Consider the following 17,311-nt stretch of genomic DNA (forward strand, 5'->3'; position numbering starts at 1 on the left):
TGTGTGTGTCTGTGTGTGTGTGTAACTGGGTCATTCTGCTGTATAGCAGAATTTGATAGAACACTATAAATCAACTACAATTAAAAACATGTTTAAGTGATACTTTATGTTCATAAGTTAAGTAAAACTTAAAAGATACAAAAAAGGCCCAAACACAACTCCTAGAGATGAAAACTATAATGTCTGAGATGGAAAATACACTGGATGGGATTAATAGCAGAGTAGATACTGTGAACAATTAATAAAGAACAGTTACATGAGAAACTATACAAAATGAAACACAGAGAAAAAGGATAAAAACAAAGTGAAAAGAGGACAGTGACCCATGGGACAACTTCCAGCAGCCTAAAGTACATATAATTGAAATCCGTGAAGGAGATGGGGGGGGGGGGGGATGAAGAAATAATACTAAAAATTTCCAAATATCATGCCTACGAAGCTCAGCTCTAAGATCCCTAACAAACCCTAAGCTCAAGAAGTATGAAGAAAATGCTGCCAAGGCACATGATAGTAACATGGCTCAAAACCAGAGATGAAGAGAAAATCTTGAAAGCAGCTGGGGAAAAAAGACCTGTTCTATACATAGGAACAATGATAAAAATAGCAGCATAGTTCTCATTGGGAACAATGCAAGTAAGAAAACAGTGGAGCAAAATCCTTAACGTATTGAAAGAAAAAAAAAAAAACTGTCAACATTAAATTTGACACCTGAGTAAAATCTTTCAAAAACGGAACAAAAAGACTTTTTTTTTCAGACATACAAAACTTGAATGAAAGCACCACTACCGGATCTACTATAAGAAGTGTTCAAGGAGTTCCCATCGTGGTTCAGTGGAAATGAATCTGATTGGTATCCGTGAGGACACAGGTTCAACCCCTGGCCTCACTCAGTGGGTCAGGAATCCAGCGTTGCCATGAGCTGTGATGCAGGTCACAGACGCAACTTGGATCTGGCATTGCTATGGCTGTGGTGTAGGCCAACGGCTGCAGCTCTGATTCGACCCCTAGCCTGGGAACTTCCATATGACATGGGTGGAACCCTTAAAGACAAAAAAAAAAAAGAAGTGTTCAAGGAGAGCCTTCAGGCAAAAGATGATACCAAATGAAATATGAATCCACACACAAGGAATTAAGAGTACCATGGATATAACTATATAAGATTTATTATAAAAGATGATTGATGTTTAAATAGTAATAATATGGTGATGTGGGGTTTATGGTCTATGCAAAAGTAAAACGCATGACAGCAATAGCACAAAGGCCAGCAAGGAGGAATAGACTATTCTATTTTAAGGTCCTTGTAGTAGATGTGATGCAGTATACATAACACTGAGGGCAGACTGCAAAGTTAAAAATGTATACTATAGTGAAGTGCCCTGGTGACTCAGAGGGTTAGCGGAGGATCCTGTGTTGTCACTGCACTGGCTCAGGCTGCTGCTGTGGCACAGATTTGATCCCTGGCCCTGGAACTTCCACATGCTGCATGTGCAGCCAAAAAAAAAAAAAAAGTGCTATAAACCCTAATCACTAAAATAAGGAAACAGAGGTACAGTTATTAAGCCAACAAAGGAGATCAAATGGAATCATAATCCCAAAATACCCAATTAACATAAAGCATAAAAAAGGGAAAAATGAAGAACAGATGGGATGAAAAGAAAAAAAGCAAGATGATCAACTTATTTACTTATTTATTTATTTTCTTTTTAGGGCCGCACCAAAGGCATATGGAAGTTCCCAGGCTAGGGGTCTAATTGGACCTACAGCTGGCGGCCTGAGCTACAGCTGCCAGCCTATGCCACAGCCACAACAACGCCAGATCTGAGCCTCATCTGGGAACTTCACTGCAGCTCACGGCAATGCCGGATCCTTAACCCACTGAGCAAGGCCAGGGATCAAACCTGCAACCTCATTGTTCCTAGTTGGATTGGTTTCCACTGCACCACAGGAACTCTTTCAACATGATCAATTTAAACATAACCCTAGCAATAACCACATTAAGTGTAAATGCTCTACATATGCCAATAAAAAGAAGAGATTGTTAGACTGGATTAAAAAAGCATGACCCAAAGATGTGGTATATATATGCAATGGACTATTACTCAGCCATAAAAAAGAATGAAAAAATGTTGTTTGCAGAAATATGGATGGCCCTAGAAATTATCATACTAAGTGAAGTTAAAGAGTGAAAGACAAACATCATATGATATCACCTATATGTGGAATCTAAAAAAAGTATACAAATGAACTTATTTGCAGAACAAAAACAGATTCACAGACTTTGAAGAACTTATGGTTACCAAAGGGGCTGAGGGTAGGGGGTGGGCAGGATGAACTGAGGGTTTGGGATTGGCATGTGTACATTGAGATATATGGAAAAATTAGCCAATGGGGACCTGCTGTATAGCACAGAGAACTCTACCCAATATTCTGCTATAATCTATGTGGGAAAAGAATCTGAAAGAGAATGGATGTGTGTATATGTATAACTATATCACTCTGTTGTACAGCAGAAATTATTGCAACCTTGTAAATCAATAAAACTTTTAAAAATGAGGGGGGCCACCATCCCATGTATGCTGCTTATAAGAAATATCCTTTAAATACAAAGACACAGATAAGTTAAAAATAAAAGGATGAATACCCCTCATGAATATAGACACAAAAATCCTCGAGAAAATACTAGCAAATTGAATCCAATAAAGTATAAAAAGAATTATACATCATAACCAAGTGAGATTTATCTCAGGATTACAAGATTGGTTTAATACCTGAAAATCAATTCGCATAATACATTACGCCACAGAATAAGGGACCAAAACTTCATGATCATCTCAGGTGATACAAAAAAAGATTGAAAAATCCAACATTCATTCATGATTTAAAAAAAAAAAAAAAAAAAAAGCTGGAGTTCCTGTCATGGCTCAGTGGTTAATGAATCTGACTAGCATCCCTGAGGACACAGATTCGATCTCTGGCCTTGCTCAGTGGGTTAAGGATCCGGTGTTGCTGTGAGCTGTGGTGTAGGTCACAGACGCAGCTCGGATCCTGCATTGCTGTGGCTGTGGCGTAGGCCGGCAGCTATAGCTCCAATTCAACCCCTAGCCTAGGAACCTCCATATGCCATGGGTGCAGCCCTAAAAAGCAAAAAAAAAAAAAAAAAAAAAGCTGAGCAAACTAGGAATAGAAGTATCCTCTCAACATAATAAAGATTATTCATGAAAAATCTACTGCTAACATCATAAGAACTGCATAAAAACAAATACTTTCCCTCTAAGCTCAGGCAAAAGACAAAAATCGTGAGAATCCACTCTCATGGTTTTTGTTCAACGTTACACTAGATATTCTAGCCAGGGCAATTAGGCTAGATAGATATAAAAGGCATCCATATTGGAAATGAAGAAGTAAAACTCTATTGACAGACCAACATGATGTGTACAAAAGGGTCAAAGTTAAAAAAAATCAAAGGAACCCATGAAAAACGACTTGAAGTAACGTGCAAGTTGAGTACAGTTGCAGAATATAAGATCAATACACAAAAATCAGTTGCGTTTCTATATATTAAAAATGAACAGTGTAAAGTGAAATTAATAAAACCATATCCATTTATAATAACAGGCAAGCATCTTCCTAAAATACTTGGGAACACTTTGACAAAAGAAGTGCAAGATATGTACACTGAAAACTACAAAACAGTATTAAAAAGATATTAAAGAAGATGTCAATAAATGGAAAGACATTCCATGGTCATGGAATGAAAGACAGAATATTGTTAAGATGGCAATAATCCCCAAACTGGTCTACAGATTCAACACAATCCCTACAAAAATCCCTTCCAGCTCCTTTACATAAACTGACAAGGTAATCCTAAAACGCATGGAAATGCAGAAGGCGCAGAATAACCAAAACGATCTTGAAAAAGAAAAGCAAAGTTGCAAGACAATCTCAAAATTTAGTACAAAGCTACCGTAATCAAGACTGTGTTAGTGGCATAAGGACAGACATACAGATCAATGAAATAAAACTGAGAACCAATAAATAAATCTCCTTACATGTATGGTCAGTTGATATTTAGAAAGGTGCCAAGAAACTTTAAAGGGAAAAGAATAGTCTTTTTAAATAAGGGGTAGTGTGACAACTGGTTTCATTTTTTTTTAAGGGTTGCACCTGCAGCATACGGAAGTTCCCAGGCTGGGGGTCGAATTGGAGCTATAGTTGCCAGCCTATGCCACAACCACAGCAACACCAGATCCGAGCCATGTCTGTGACCTACACCACAGCTCACAGCAACACTGGATCCTTAAGCCCCTGAATGAGGCCAGGGATCGCAGCCACGTCCTCATGGATACTAGTTGGATCCATTGCCATTGAGCCACAGAGATATCTCCTCCATATCTTTTTTTAAAAAAGGAATTTGGACAACTACCTCACACTGTACACAAAATTTAACTCAAAACTGATCACAAACTTATACGTAAAAGCTAAAACTACGGAAGTGCCAGAAGAAAATACAGGAGTAGTTCTTTTTGAACTTGAGTTAAACAATAATTTCTTAGAAATTTTCTAACACCAAATGCACAAGCAATGAAAGAAAAATTTGATATAGTAGAGTTAATGGGAAGTTGAACTGTTGTGCTTCAGAAGACACCACTAAGAAAATGAAAAGACAGAGACTGGGAGAAAATATGTACAAATCATGAATCCAATAAGGGGCTTATATCTAGAATATATTAAAAACTAGTACAACTCAATAATAAAAAGAAAAAAACAATTAAAAAAGGATTTGAAGAGATTCTTCTCCAAAGAAATGGACAAGTAGACAAAAAGCACAGAAAAACATGTTCAACACCATTATTCATTAAGGAAATGCAAAGTAAAACTATAATAAGATAATACAACACACTTATTAGCAAGGATAAAATTGCAAAGACTGACCATTCCAAGTGTCTACAAGCATGTAGAATAAGCAGAACTCTCATATTTGACTGATACGACTATAAAATGTTTTAGTAGCTTAAGTTAAACATATAGCTACCATAGGATCCAGACATTTCATTCCTAGGTATTTACTCAAGAAAAAAGAAATCTTATGTTCATACAAAGACTGGTGCATCAGTGTTCACAGCAGCTCTATCTGAAACAGCCAAAACCCAGAAACTATCAAATGTTCATCAACAAACTGTGGCATACATATACAGTGGAATACTATTCAGCAATCAACGAATAACTGATCTGTGAATCAGTGTCTTTCTATCAGTACTGGTAGATTCTCCAGTACTGAAAAATTCTCATTCATTATCTCTTTAAATATTGCTTGTGCTCATTCTCTATTTCTTTTCTTTCAGGAACTCAAATTTACTAGACTTTCTCACTATAACTTCTCATTCTCATCATTCTAATTTCCATATATCTTAATCTCTTTAATATTTTCCATTTCTATATCTTTGAGTTGTACTCTGAGTAATTTATTCTGATCTATATTCCAATTCATTCATTCTCTCTTGCGGTTTGCCTAATTGCCTAATCCATGGTTAAACTCAACAAATGAGTTTTGAGTTTTATCACTGCATTTTTCATTAATAGAAATTAATGTTCAGTTACTTTTTTCAACCAGCTTTGTATCTCTGTCATTTTTTGAACTCCTGTTGCCTGCATATATGTTCAAATGTGCCTTTTATTTTCCTAAATGTAGTCCATCACATTTATTTTAATAATCAATTAACTAGTAATTATAATAGATAAGCATTTGCAAGTTTTTTCTAATTACCTATTGTTTAGTGATTCTTACTCAAGTTGTCTTATTTCCTTGTGCATTTGGTTGTATTTGGCAAATTATCCATTGACCTCAAAACTTTACAGGCAGGACTTTTTCTAAGCCAAAGATGAAAGTATTCTCCTACAGAGAATATCTGCATTTGTTTACTGTATCATTTTAAATTCATGACTTGACATATTACCCAATTCAAAAATGAGCAAAGGATGTGAATAAACATTTCTCAAAAAAAAATGGCGAATAAACGCATGAAAGGTGCTCAACATCATTAGTTATTAGAGAAATGCAAATCAAAACCTCAATGAGATACCACTTCACACACACACAAGGATAGCTATAATTCAAAAGACAAACAAATGTGTTGGCTAGGAGGTGGAGAAACTAGAACCTTCATACATTGTTGGTAGGAATGAAAATTGGTGTAGCTGCTTTGGAAAACAGTTTGGCAGTTCCTCAAAACAAACACAGAATTACCAAATGACCCAGGAATTCCACTCCTAGGTAAATGGAGAAGGAAATACATTTTTGTATAATCCAAAAATTATACACAAAATGTTCAGAGTGGCATTATTCATTATAGCCAAAAAGCGGATATAACCATCAACTAATGAATGGGAAAACAAAACATGGTATAATCCATACAATGGAATACTAGTCAGCCATGAAAATGAATAAAGTACTGATTAGCGCTACATGAATAATCCTTGAGAAGATTATGCTAAGTGAAAGAAGACACAAAAGACATATTGCATAATTTTGTTCATATGAAATGCCCTGAATAAGCAAATCATAGAGACAAAGAAGTAAATTAGAGGTTGCCAAGGGTTGGGGGAAAAGGAGGAAATGAGGAATACTGCTAATGGGTATAAGGTTTTTTTCTGGGGGTAATAAAAATGTTCTGGAATTAGTGATCAAGGTCATACAACTCTGTGAATATATGAAAACCCACTAAATTATATATTTTCAAGGGTGAATGTTATAAGAATTGTATCTAAAGAAAAAGAAGACTAAAAATATTCACATCTTAAAAATTTTTTAGACCATCAAAGTGATGTGTACTGCCCTCATGATCTAGTAGTTATGACTGATCAAGGATAGTTTTTTTTCCCTTTCATTTTGCTTGGCATGGAGGCAACTTTCCTTGAAGATCCTTGAAGGATATAGAGTAAGTTTTCATCCTTTCCAAGACATCACATACCTTTAGATCCCAGAATTACGGGTAGAAAGTCTCTTGTTAGCTAACCTTGAATGAGCCCTGGGCTGACTTCTACCTTTCCTCCTGGCCTACAAATCCACCAAGTTATTCAAATCCCATCAATTCCCCTAGTTAGCAAATACCCTCAAAGCAAATAAGGCTTAGGGGCGCCTACAGTATCCCAGATCTTCTGCTTTCTCTTAGATTTTGGCATATTAAATCCTAAATATTTTTTTTAAAAATTTTAATACAGCTATTCTTAGCTACTTTCAGTGTAAAGGTTTTTCCAAATGTTTTAACTATATTCCCAAAGTGAAAATCCAATATTTACTTTTCAAGTTAAAATTAACTCTAATACTAGAGTTAGAACAAGATTTGCAAAAACTAAAGACAGCTTGATATAGTCTACAATAAAGCAGCTTCCACAGTACTTGTGACCTCGGGTGACCACAGTAGGTATGTAAGATTTAAACAATATATTTCTGTATACTCCAATAGAAAATTTACCTTAGAAAAAAATTAGACATTAATTTGAGTTTTAAAAAGAAGCATGGGTAGGTGATCTGTCTCTTAGGTATCAAAGATCTTTATATAACTAAAGTAACTGCAGCAGGGATACACAAAGAGACCAAAGAAAGGATAGCCCAGAAACATATGAACACATTTATGGAAATGACATATGATAGAGAAAAAACAAAATATTCAATAAATGATGGCAGGAAAAACTGATAATTCATAGAGAAAAATGAAACTGGACCCGTACTTCACACCACACAAAAATCAATTTCACATGGATTAAGGAAACAAGTTGAAAGGCAATATCTTAAAGCTCCTAGAATAAAATATCAGACTATATCTTTACGACCACAGGGAAGGGAAAAACTTGTTAAACAAGATGCCGAAAGAACAAACCATAAGGAAAAAGCTAACATAATCAACTCCATTAAATGACAGATTGTGTCTATCAAAAGCCACCATAAAGAAATTAATCTATATTTCAATAAATTTTTTTAAAATAAAAAAAAGACGGACAAATTACATTGCCAGAGCCCCCCTGCCTCCCCCCCCAAAAAAAAACCATTATAAAGAAGGTAAAAGACAAGCTATTTAGTGGAAAAAAGATATCTGCCACATGAATAACTAACAAGGGATTATTACCCAGAAAAAAATATATACATATAATATACATATTCTAGAAATCAATTTTAAAAACCACAAAATTTAAAACAGGAAAAAAACATAAACAGACATAGAAGAGGAACTATGAGAGGTTCAACATCATCAGTAATTAAGGAAATGTAAATTAAACCCCACCACTTCTCGTTCACCAGACTGATGAAAAGAAAAAAAAAACTGGATAATTACAAATGTACAAATGTCTCAAATATTGTTGAGCAAGGAGACAAAGTGAACTCTTCACACACTGCTTATAAAAATAGAAACTGGTACAACTCCTTTACAAAGCAATTCAGTCCTATCCAGCAAAACTGAAGATCCACAACTCTGCTCCAAGGCAAAAAGAGTAGGAAATTCTTGCACATGGACACAGAGAAACATGGATTAGAACAGTAATAACCAGGAGTTCCTGTCGTGGCACAGTGGTTAACGAACCCAACTAGGAACCATGAGGTTGCCAGTTCGATCCCTGGCCTTGCTCAGTGGGTTAAGGATCTGGCATTGCCTTGAGCTGTGGTGTAGGTCGCAGACATGGCTCAGATCCCATGTTGCTGTGGCTGTGGTGTAGGCCGGGAACCTCCATACGACACGGGAAGCGGCCCTAGAAAAGACAAAAAAAAAAAAAAAAAGAACAGTAATAACCAAACAGCTTTTAAAGGCAAAAAATAAAATTTAAAAAAGAAGACTGAAAACATCCCAAATATTCATTAAGAGGGGGATAGATAAACAGTTATAAATTCATATAATGGAATGTTACACAGCAATAAAAAGTAAATGAATGATAACACGGCAACATAGATGAATCTCATAAATAGAATCTTGTGCCCTCAAAAAGTCATAGAACAGAAAAAAACTAAACAATACATTACTTGTGAATACCTATGTATGCAGTAAAACCATTCAGAAAAATCAACAAGCATGCAAAGGGGAAAGAGAAAGACACAATCAGGACTTTAAAAATATTCCGTATTATTTCAAAAGCATGATATAGGTACAGGGACATTTATTTTTAGTTGTAGTCTCTAAATCTGGAGACGTGTCAGAAGCACTATTTTGCACATATGAAATAATCTCTAATTTAAAAATTAAGCAAATATATGGTTGTGTTAGAAAACATAAAAATACATAAAACTATATGAAGAAAATTAAAATTATCAATAATCCCACCATCCTGAGATAACTACAGTATTTAAAAGAAACAAATATACTTAAATGGTATGTTTTCTTCCACTTTCTATTTTTATTTACTCTTTTTTTTTTACAGCTTTATTGAGGTTCTGACTTACAGTAAATTGCATATATTTAAAAAGTACAATTACATGAATCAGACATATGTATACACAGGTGAAAGCATCATCGCAATCAAGCAAATTAATACACACATGAATACATCTAACATCCCTCAAAGTTTCCTCATATCCACTTTTAATCCCATTTTTTTTTACCTTGGCCACACCCCTCTTTCCTCTGTCTTCAAGTAACCACTAATCTGTTTTCTGTTACTTTAAACTAGTTTGAAGTTTCCAGAATTTTGTCAGGTATAGTTTGGGCATAATGTATGCGTATGTTTCACTTTAGTAGATACCGCCACCATTTACACTTCTACCAGCAGAAGTACAAGAGTTCTAGCTGTTCCACATCCTTATCAACCCTTGACTGTTTGCCTTTGTCCATTTTTAGCCATTTTCCTCATATCCTAAGGAAAATACACAGAAAACTACTGCCTGCACAACAAAAAAATTAAACTCTCAGTGAGGACGGAAGTGAAACTCATTAGGAAATCTTTTCCCTTAAACGCGTAATAATAAATGAAGCAAAGGCCCGAACATGATCTGCCTCACGAATTCTGCTTTAATCAAAACCTCTGATTTCCACACAAGATTTTTAAAAGAGCCATTGAGATACACATGAGAAAAATCACAAGACTTAATGGAAAGTTGGGATTATCAAAGCACTGGAACTCAGGTGAAACAGAAGCCAAGGCAGTTCAAGAATGACTTTAACACTGATAGAAACACCTGAACCCAACAGACCCAAATACCACTAAAACAGGGCTCATAATTTGAATTGGGGAGGTGAAATACTTTCTTAAAATAGTTCTACTCAATATGCTCAGTTAGTTGCTCTCAAGTCCCTGCTACTTCATCAGGAGAGAGGAACCATGCTGTTTGTTCCTCTCACATTCTTCCCAATCTGACTCTAAACGCCTCTACCAGGCCATCACTTCTTCACATCTTTGTGTCTCAAAATGAGGATTCCACACTCCTGTCTTTATTTCTTCAGCCTCTATTTACTCCCCAAAGCATTCATATGTAGCTTCATCCTCATCATTTTACTTAAATTATGTTTGCTCTGATCAATGACCCTATCTACCAAAGCCAATAGGCACTGTATCAGCTCCTATCTTCCTGATTTCTCTGACTCGCTTGACTCTGAGACAGATTCCTATCCTCATTAAAACTCTTTCCTCTTCTATGACACCACTGTCAGTTTGCTTCCTTCTTTCCTGAATGCTCCTCCTGGAACTCCTAGGCTGTCTCTACTCATCACTTAAATATTGGTATTTTCCATCCTTGGTCTTCCTCTCATTCTACTTACTTGAATGATTTCTTCCACTCTCACAAGATTAACCCTCACAAATCTACGGGTGCTTCCAACATTCATAACTCTGACCCTGACTTGAGAAAATCCGGATACCAACACACCTCACTGCCAACTAGACAGCCTTGCCAGATGTTCTGCGAGAATCACAAACTCGCTGTCCCTCAACCTGAATTAATTTCTCAATTTGTTAGTTTTATTCATGAATACACAATTATAATTCAAGCGCAGCCAATAAAATAACGAGAGGATATTTTAAAAGTGCTTTCTTGAAGGGTTAAAAAGAGCAAATGTTTATGAAAGCTTTTTTCCTCCAGTCATGAAGGTACTCAGCCATTAGCAAAAACTACTAAATACAAAATATGATAAAAAGAAAATCTCCTCGAATTCCAGCTCTCCAAGGCAAGCAATATAAATATTTCCTTCCAGAAAGAGCAATTTTTACCATGATAACGTTACGTATCAAAATATTACATTGGTAAATAGGGGTTGGTGGTGTTAATATTTCTAGGCTATTTATAACAGTATTAATCAGGGAAAACACCTCTATTTACTGCCTATCTGGAGTGAGAATCCGTATACTATTTTAAATACGGAAGCAATCCTTTTGTCTGCCTTATTTTAAACATTCTAGCAGAATCAATGTTTTTGGCTTGACGTCTACCTTGCCTACACCGGCACGTCCATCTGTGTGCCATATACCTACGATCCATTCACAGCATTTCCTCTATTTAAAGAAAACCACAGTAAGAAAAAAAAAGAAAGAAAAAAAAAAAACTGGGCGAGACATAAGTCAAATCTAACATCTAGCTGGGTAAATAATTCATGTTTTGCAAAAACCAAAGCAAAGCCATATTTACCAACCCTTCACCGCGTCAAAAAGTTTCAGAAACATCACAGATAAAAACAATCTTCTGACGAGTTCTCATCTGACTCTCCAGGCAAAGGAAGTTTTGTTTGCTTCGCTCTTAACTCAGAGCCCACCTGGAGCAGGTGGTCAGAAGCGCGCGCCCAGGGCACGAAGCGAGGCGCGCGCCCGGTCCTGCCGAGGGGGAGGGAGTCCCACGCAGCTGACCAGCGAACCCGGAGGACCCACAGCCCACCCTGCTCCACAGGACAAGTCCCTGCCCTCCAGGCCAAGGCGATCGCGGCTGTCGAGGGGTTCCAACCCCGCCTCAGGCCTCCGAAGAGCGGGCACTGCTGAGGAGATTCGGAAACAGCCCTCTGCCCGGGCCCCCAAGCAAGGCGACATTTTTTTAAGGGAAAAGAGAGCAAAACTCTACAAAACAGTCGCTCCACACCCAGCCCCAGCGGGAGGGCCGGGCCGCAGCCGCTCGAGGCCCGCGCCACGCTGCCCGCCCAGGGAAGTGAATGCGACCACACACCTGAGCCCCCGGCTCCCTCCGCCACTGGGTCCCCCGGGTCTCCACGCGCGGTTCTCGCCCCCGCCTGACACTGCGCGGAGGCGGCGCCACGCGACCGGGGCCGGTTACCTGCTGGAGGGAGTAGGCGCTCCGGCGTCGCCGCCGGCGGGAACAGAGATTCGGCTCACCTAGGGCTGCCGCACCCGAGACCCCGCCCCCTTCCCGAGGACCGCCCCGCCCCCCAGGTCCTCTCCCCAGGTCTGCCCCGCCCAATGGGACGGCTAGCGGAAGGACGGGGTGGGGCGGGGCCACAGGGCTGTGCACCTGAGCACCTTGCGCCTGCGCCCTGGGCTCCCTTCCAGCTGCAACTCTCAGGTGCTCCCTCTGGAAAGGTCTAAAGTGAAGCCAGGGGTTCCAGTCGTGGTTCAGTGGAAAGGAATGACTAGGATCCATGAGGGCGCAGGTTCGATCCCTGGCTTTGCTCAGTGGATTAAGTATCCCGCGTTGCCGAGAGCTGTGGTGTAGATCGCAGACACTGATCGGATCCCACTCTGCTGTAGCTGTGGTGTAGGCCGGCAGCTACAGCTCCCATTCGACCCCTAGCCTGGGAACCTACATATGCTGAGCATGCAGCCCTAAAAAGACAAAAATTAAAAATAAAGTGAAGCCAGGCAGAGTTTGACGTGTGGAGGCTCCGGAAGGGGAGGTAAAAGATAGAGGGGCATAGAGGAAAAGCCATCAGCCTGATGGACCCCTTTGAATAGAGAAGGAAGGAGCAGTCTTTCTTGCCAGAGTTATTTCTGCACCCTTTTCTTGGAAGCAGAGAACCTTTTCTTGGTTGTGTTACTGGCCCTTAGTGTTTATATCTTAATTTTTAAATCCTTGGAGTTCCCATCGTGGCTCAGTGGTTAATGAATCCGACTAGGAACCATGAGGTTGAGGGTTTGATCCCTGACCTTGCTCAGTGGGTTAAGGATCTGACGTTGCTGTGAGCTGTGGTGTAGGTTGCAGACGCAGCTCGGATCCCGTGTTGCTGTGGCTCTGGTGTAGGCCTGTGGCTACAGCTCCAATTGGACCCCTAGCCTGGGAACCTCCATATGCCGCTGGAGGTGCTCCGCAAAAGACAAAAAATAATAATAATAACAATAAAATAAAGTAAAATCCTTGGCAATCAGTTCGCAACCCTTCACTTTTGTGACTTTGCATTTACTACTGCATTGCCAGCTGTAGGTAGGTTGGAAGGAATCCCAAAGCTATCCACTACAACACCCCGCCCTCATTCTATGCTGAAATCTCCTCTAGCACCCTGGCAAGGAGTTGGCCGGCTCTTCTTTTTTTTGCCTTCCTTGCTAGGAATCTCAACACTGTACTTGGAAAGTAGTTGAGTGAATTCCTAGATTATCATTTGATGAATGGCTCAGCTTTTGAGAGGTTGGTGGATTATAAATTGAGGTAAAGGTAATAATTTTCTTCCTGGAGCGTAATCATTCCCAAAGTGGATTCTGTTAATCTCCAGAGCTTGGGCTGCTGGAGTGGGAGTTGGGGATGTAGGGGAAGTCCCAAGAACATATTAATCTGAGGAAAGAGCCACAATATAATTGCTCCTCTTGAGTTAGCAAGGCATTCAAGGCCTAAGAACTGGGTTTTACTTTGTATCATCCTGTATTTCTCAAATACAGGAAGGGTGGCAGAATATGCCACTTTGGCATAAAGAGTATTTTGAGTTCAAGGTGCTGGAAAAAAACAGCAGATGCAAGAAAGCCACTCTGACCTTCCCTTTTCTTCCTGAAAGTAGAAGATGGAACTCCAAGGAAAAGATACCCTCCCTATACCACAAGAAACCAGTCTTATTACCAGAGATGGGAGTCAAGGATGAAGAAAATCGATACAAACTTTGCTAACCTAAGCCTTATCTTCCTAGCCACTTCTCCACTATTAACTGCCCTAGCTCAAGCCCCTTTGTCTTGTTCTAGTTTCACTATTTACTACGCTTATTCTAAATTAGTTTCTAACTGTTTGGCTCTAACTCCTTCTTTGGGTCTTCATTTTCCAATGGATGCTCCCATGTACGTGTAAAAAATCTGTATATTTTGCTCCTGTATGTTGAACTCTCTGTTCCAGGCAGAAACCCTATGAGGGTAAAGTTTTTGCCTCCCCTCCTGACCACATAACTCTCTTCTTGAGAAATGCCAGCAACCATTATGGGGCATTAACGTTTCAACAGACACACTTTGATAAACACTGCTTTAAAGTCCTAGTACATTCACCTTCAATAATTTTTCACTCTAGTGCAAATGTTTGCAAAGTTCTGTACTGTTTACCCAAAGCTTTCATGTGAGTCATCTCATTTAATCCTCACAATTGTGATGTAACTAGTATTATCCTCATTCTACAGTTGAAAATATTGAGGGTCAAACAAACAGGTGCCCAAGTAGGGACTCAAGACTGACTCAGGACTTCAGACTCCAAGGCATACATATATGTAGGTGTGTGTAGAGAGAGAAAGAGTATATAAATACATATATATATATATATATATATATACTTTCACTTTCTCTCCCCACCCCCCATTTGACCCTTAAATAAAGCACATCGCTGGTTAGTTAGAAAACTCTAGCTTCATGTGTAACTTCTCTAGGCAAGAACTTTTACCTAATTTTACTCCCTGCAGTACCTGACATCAGAGTGTCGGGCACAGAAATGTCACTCAAACATGATGGATGAACAAAGAGTGAATGAATTCATGAATGCTCAATAGTACTTACTAAACTGCACCAAGGATTTGGTCCTGTGACTGAATAATCTTAACAATCTCCTCACTGATGCAGAAGTCCCCAGCACAAAATCTCCTTGAATTGTTCCTAATTTTCTCCCATCTAAAAAGAATCTACTCTGTTGACAGATATAGTTCTTTGAAAACAGTGAAACCACTTCCTTTGTTTTCTTTGAAATGAGCCTCCTTCCTGTTCCACTTTCAGAGCCAAGACTTCGTTGATATGAATGGAGAATATTGTACACCTTTCTCTGTGCCCTTGAGTTCAACCTCTTCCCATAGAATGATGGTTGTTCCAACATTCTGAGTGGGTTTTCGTTTATTCTTTTAATATTAAACATTAACATTTTTAATGTTTAATGTCATATTATTTGAGACAGATCTGAGGAGAAAAAGATTTGGGTTGATGTGGGTAATACTACTGCTTAGATTTTGCTGTGCGTGTTATTTCATTTGATAGAGACAAATCGCTTAATCCCTGTCCTAATCCCTTTTCATCCTTCCTTCATGTAGTGCAGTTTATAGATGCTTTGTGACTCGGTCCAGCTTCACCTCCAGCTACCCCACCACCACACATTTTTGACCTTCCGAATTAATTGCAATTCCCTAAATTGCCAAATTTGCACTCCTGTCCCCTTTACCTCCATTTTTATGGGTATCAACTAGCGAGTTCATTTTCATTCAGCTGCATCACCTCTTCTGGAAGATGAAAGGCCACAACACCCACCAGAGAGTGAATTAGGTGCCCGTCCTCAACATTCCCGCCCTAATCCATCCATATCTTCATCATGGCACCTATACAATAACTATGATTTGGGGCATTTTTTCCCTCTTCCTACTAAACTCATTCTGTATGAGGTACCAATAAACTGGTTCATGACTTCCACTGTTTTCTGAGCACATACCATAGTACCTGACACATAGCTTTACTCAAAAATATGTTGGATGAATGAAAAACAAATCTTTAAAGGAATATTAATTCCTTGAGTGCATATGACATAATTGCACGAATATCAATCATCATATGAACACAGTGGGAGCAGCATGCAGATTTCTGCTTCCCTCCCCATTTATTTCTTCTCACTTTCTGCCTTAGAAAAATATAACAGCAAAAGCCTATACATATTCATCCATTAATTTACTTATTCAACAAACAGTTTTGAGTGCTTGTGGTATATCAAATACAGCCCTAACTGCTTGCTTCAGGGAGAAAGTGACATTTTAACAAAGGCACGGATGCTCACCAAACCTTAATTCCTTTTCCTGGCCTCAAAGCCAAACTACTTTGTCCATTCCCCTTGCATCTAGATAAGGCCATGGAATCAGTTCTCATCAATGGAATTTGAGCATCACTGGAGTTCCCCTGCTGGACCTAGGCAATTAAAAACTGAAAGCTTCTGTCCCTCTTCCTATCCCTTGACCACTTGGGGCCATTGCTAAACCATCACTAACCATTGCTAAAGCTAAGAATGCAACCAGTGGAAGAGGTCCTGGTTCCTAATTGGCTTCATGGAACAAAGCTCCATCCAGTAATCTTGATTAGAATGTGATGTAACACAATAACCAAACTTATTGTGGACTAAGATTGAGGGATTTTCCCAATAGCTAGTTTTAGTTACCCCAGTTAACGCTGTTATAGATGATGACATGTAGATTACATAAAACACTAGAAAAGGTCTTCTCTTGCTCTAGGCATTGCATAGGATACATGGAACATGCAAATTGATCAAAGAAAGCATTAAGGTCATCGAGACTTTAAGTTTGTCCCAAATGGATAAAGAAAAATCTTTATGGATACACAGCTCTTTTTTTTCTAAGAGATGGCCACCTGATCCAAATGCTGACATCTTGACCTGAAAACATGCATAGAGTCACTCTCACACCATCTTGTATTGGTTATAACTTGTCAGTATCTTTCATGTACTTTGAATGGTTTCCCTGGGAGCCTCAGGAGGTCCAGTGCTGCTCAGAGTAGGATGTGTATTAGGAGTGATGGAAAATAGGGATACAAAGAGGCTCTTGAATATCTTAGCGAGGAGACTGTATATTAATCTAAAGGGCACATCATTTGAATAAACTAAGCACTCTTTTCAGTGGGAAGAGGTTTTTTGTTTGTTTTCTCCTTCCATCATCTTCTTTCATGGGTAACTGGTACTCACTAAAGCTAAGGTAACAATGGAAAAATGGATGGTCATAGATGCTCCACCAAGGGGCATAATCATGACAAAGGCCTCATTTCTCAGTGCCCTCACCCCACAGTCCTGCCCTCCTCCGAATCCATTAATCAATGAAACTTCATTGCACCAAAAGACTGACAGTTTCATGGAGGCCTAAATGAAAAATATTCAGCCTCTAGAGTGGGATGCAGTAGCACTGCTCCAATCAAAGGAAGATTATAAAGGAGGGGGGGGAAAGGAGGGGAAGATCGAGGG

The 17,311-nt window shown here is 38.9% G+C and overlaps 1 protein-coding gene across 2 annotated transcripts in view; it reads right to left on the reverse strand.

Moving 5' to 3' along the window:
* TC2N (tandem C2 domains, nuclear) overlaps positions 1 to 12,313 on the reverse strand; it is a 50,004-nt gene extending 37,691 nt beyond the window's left edge. Inside the window, exon 1 of one of the 2 annotated variants that reach the window (XM_047796435.1) lies at positions 12,236 to 12,313. The gene's annotated coding sequence lies outside the window, so the exon portion shown is untranslated. Of the gene's footprint in view, positions 1 to 12,127 lie in introns of both variants that reach the window. The other variant, XM_047796434.1, reaches the window with a different exon arrangement.
* Positions 12,314 to 17,311: the final 4,998 nt, after the last annotated feature.

This window comes from Phacochoerus africanus, chromosome 9 (genome assembly GCF_016906955.1).
Source record: "Phacochoerus africanus isolate WHEZ1 chromosome 9, ROS_Pafr_v1, whole genome shotgun sequence".
NCBI lineage: Eukaryota > Metazoa > Chordata > Mammalia > Artiodactyla > Suidae > Phacochoerus > Phacochoerus africanus.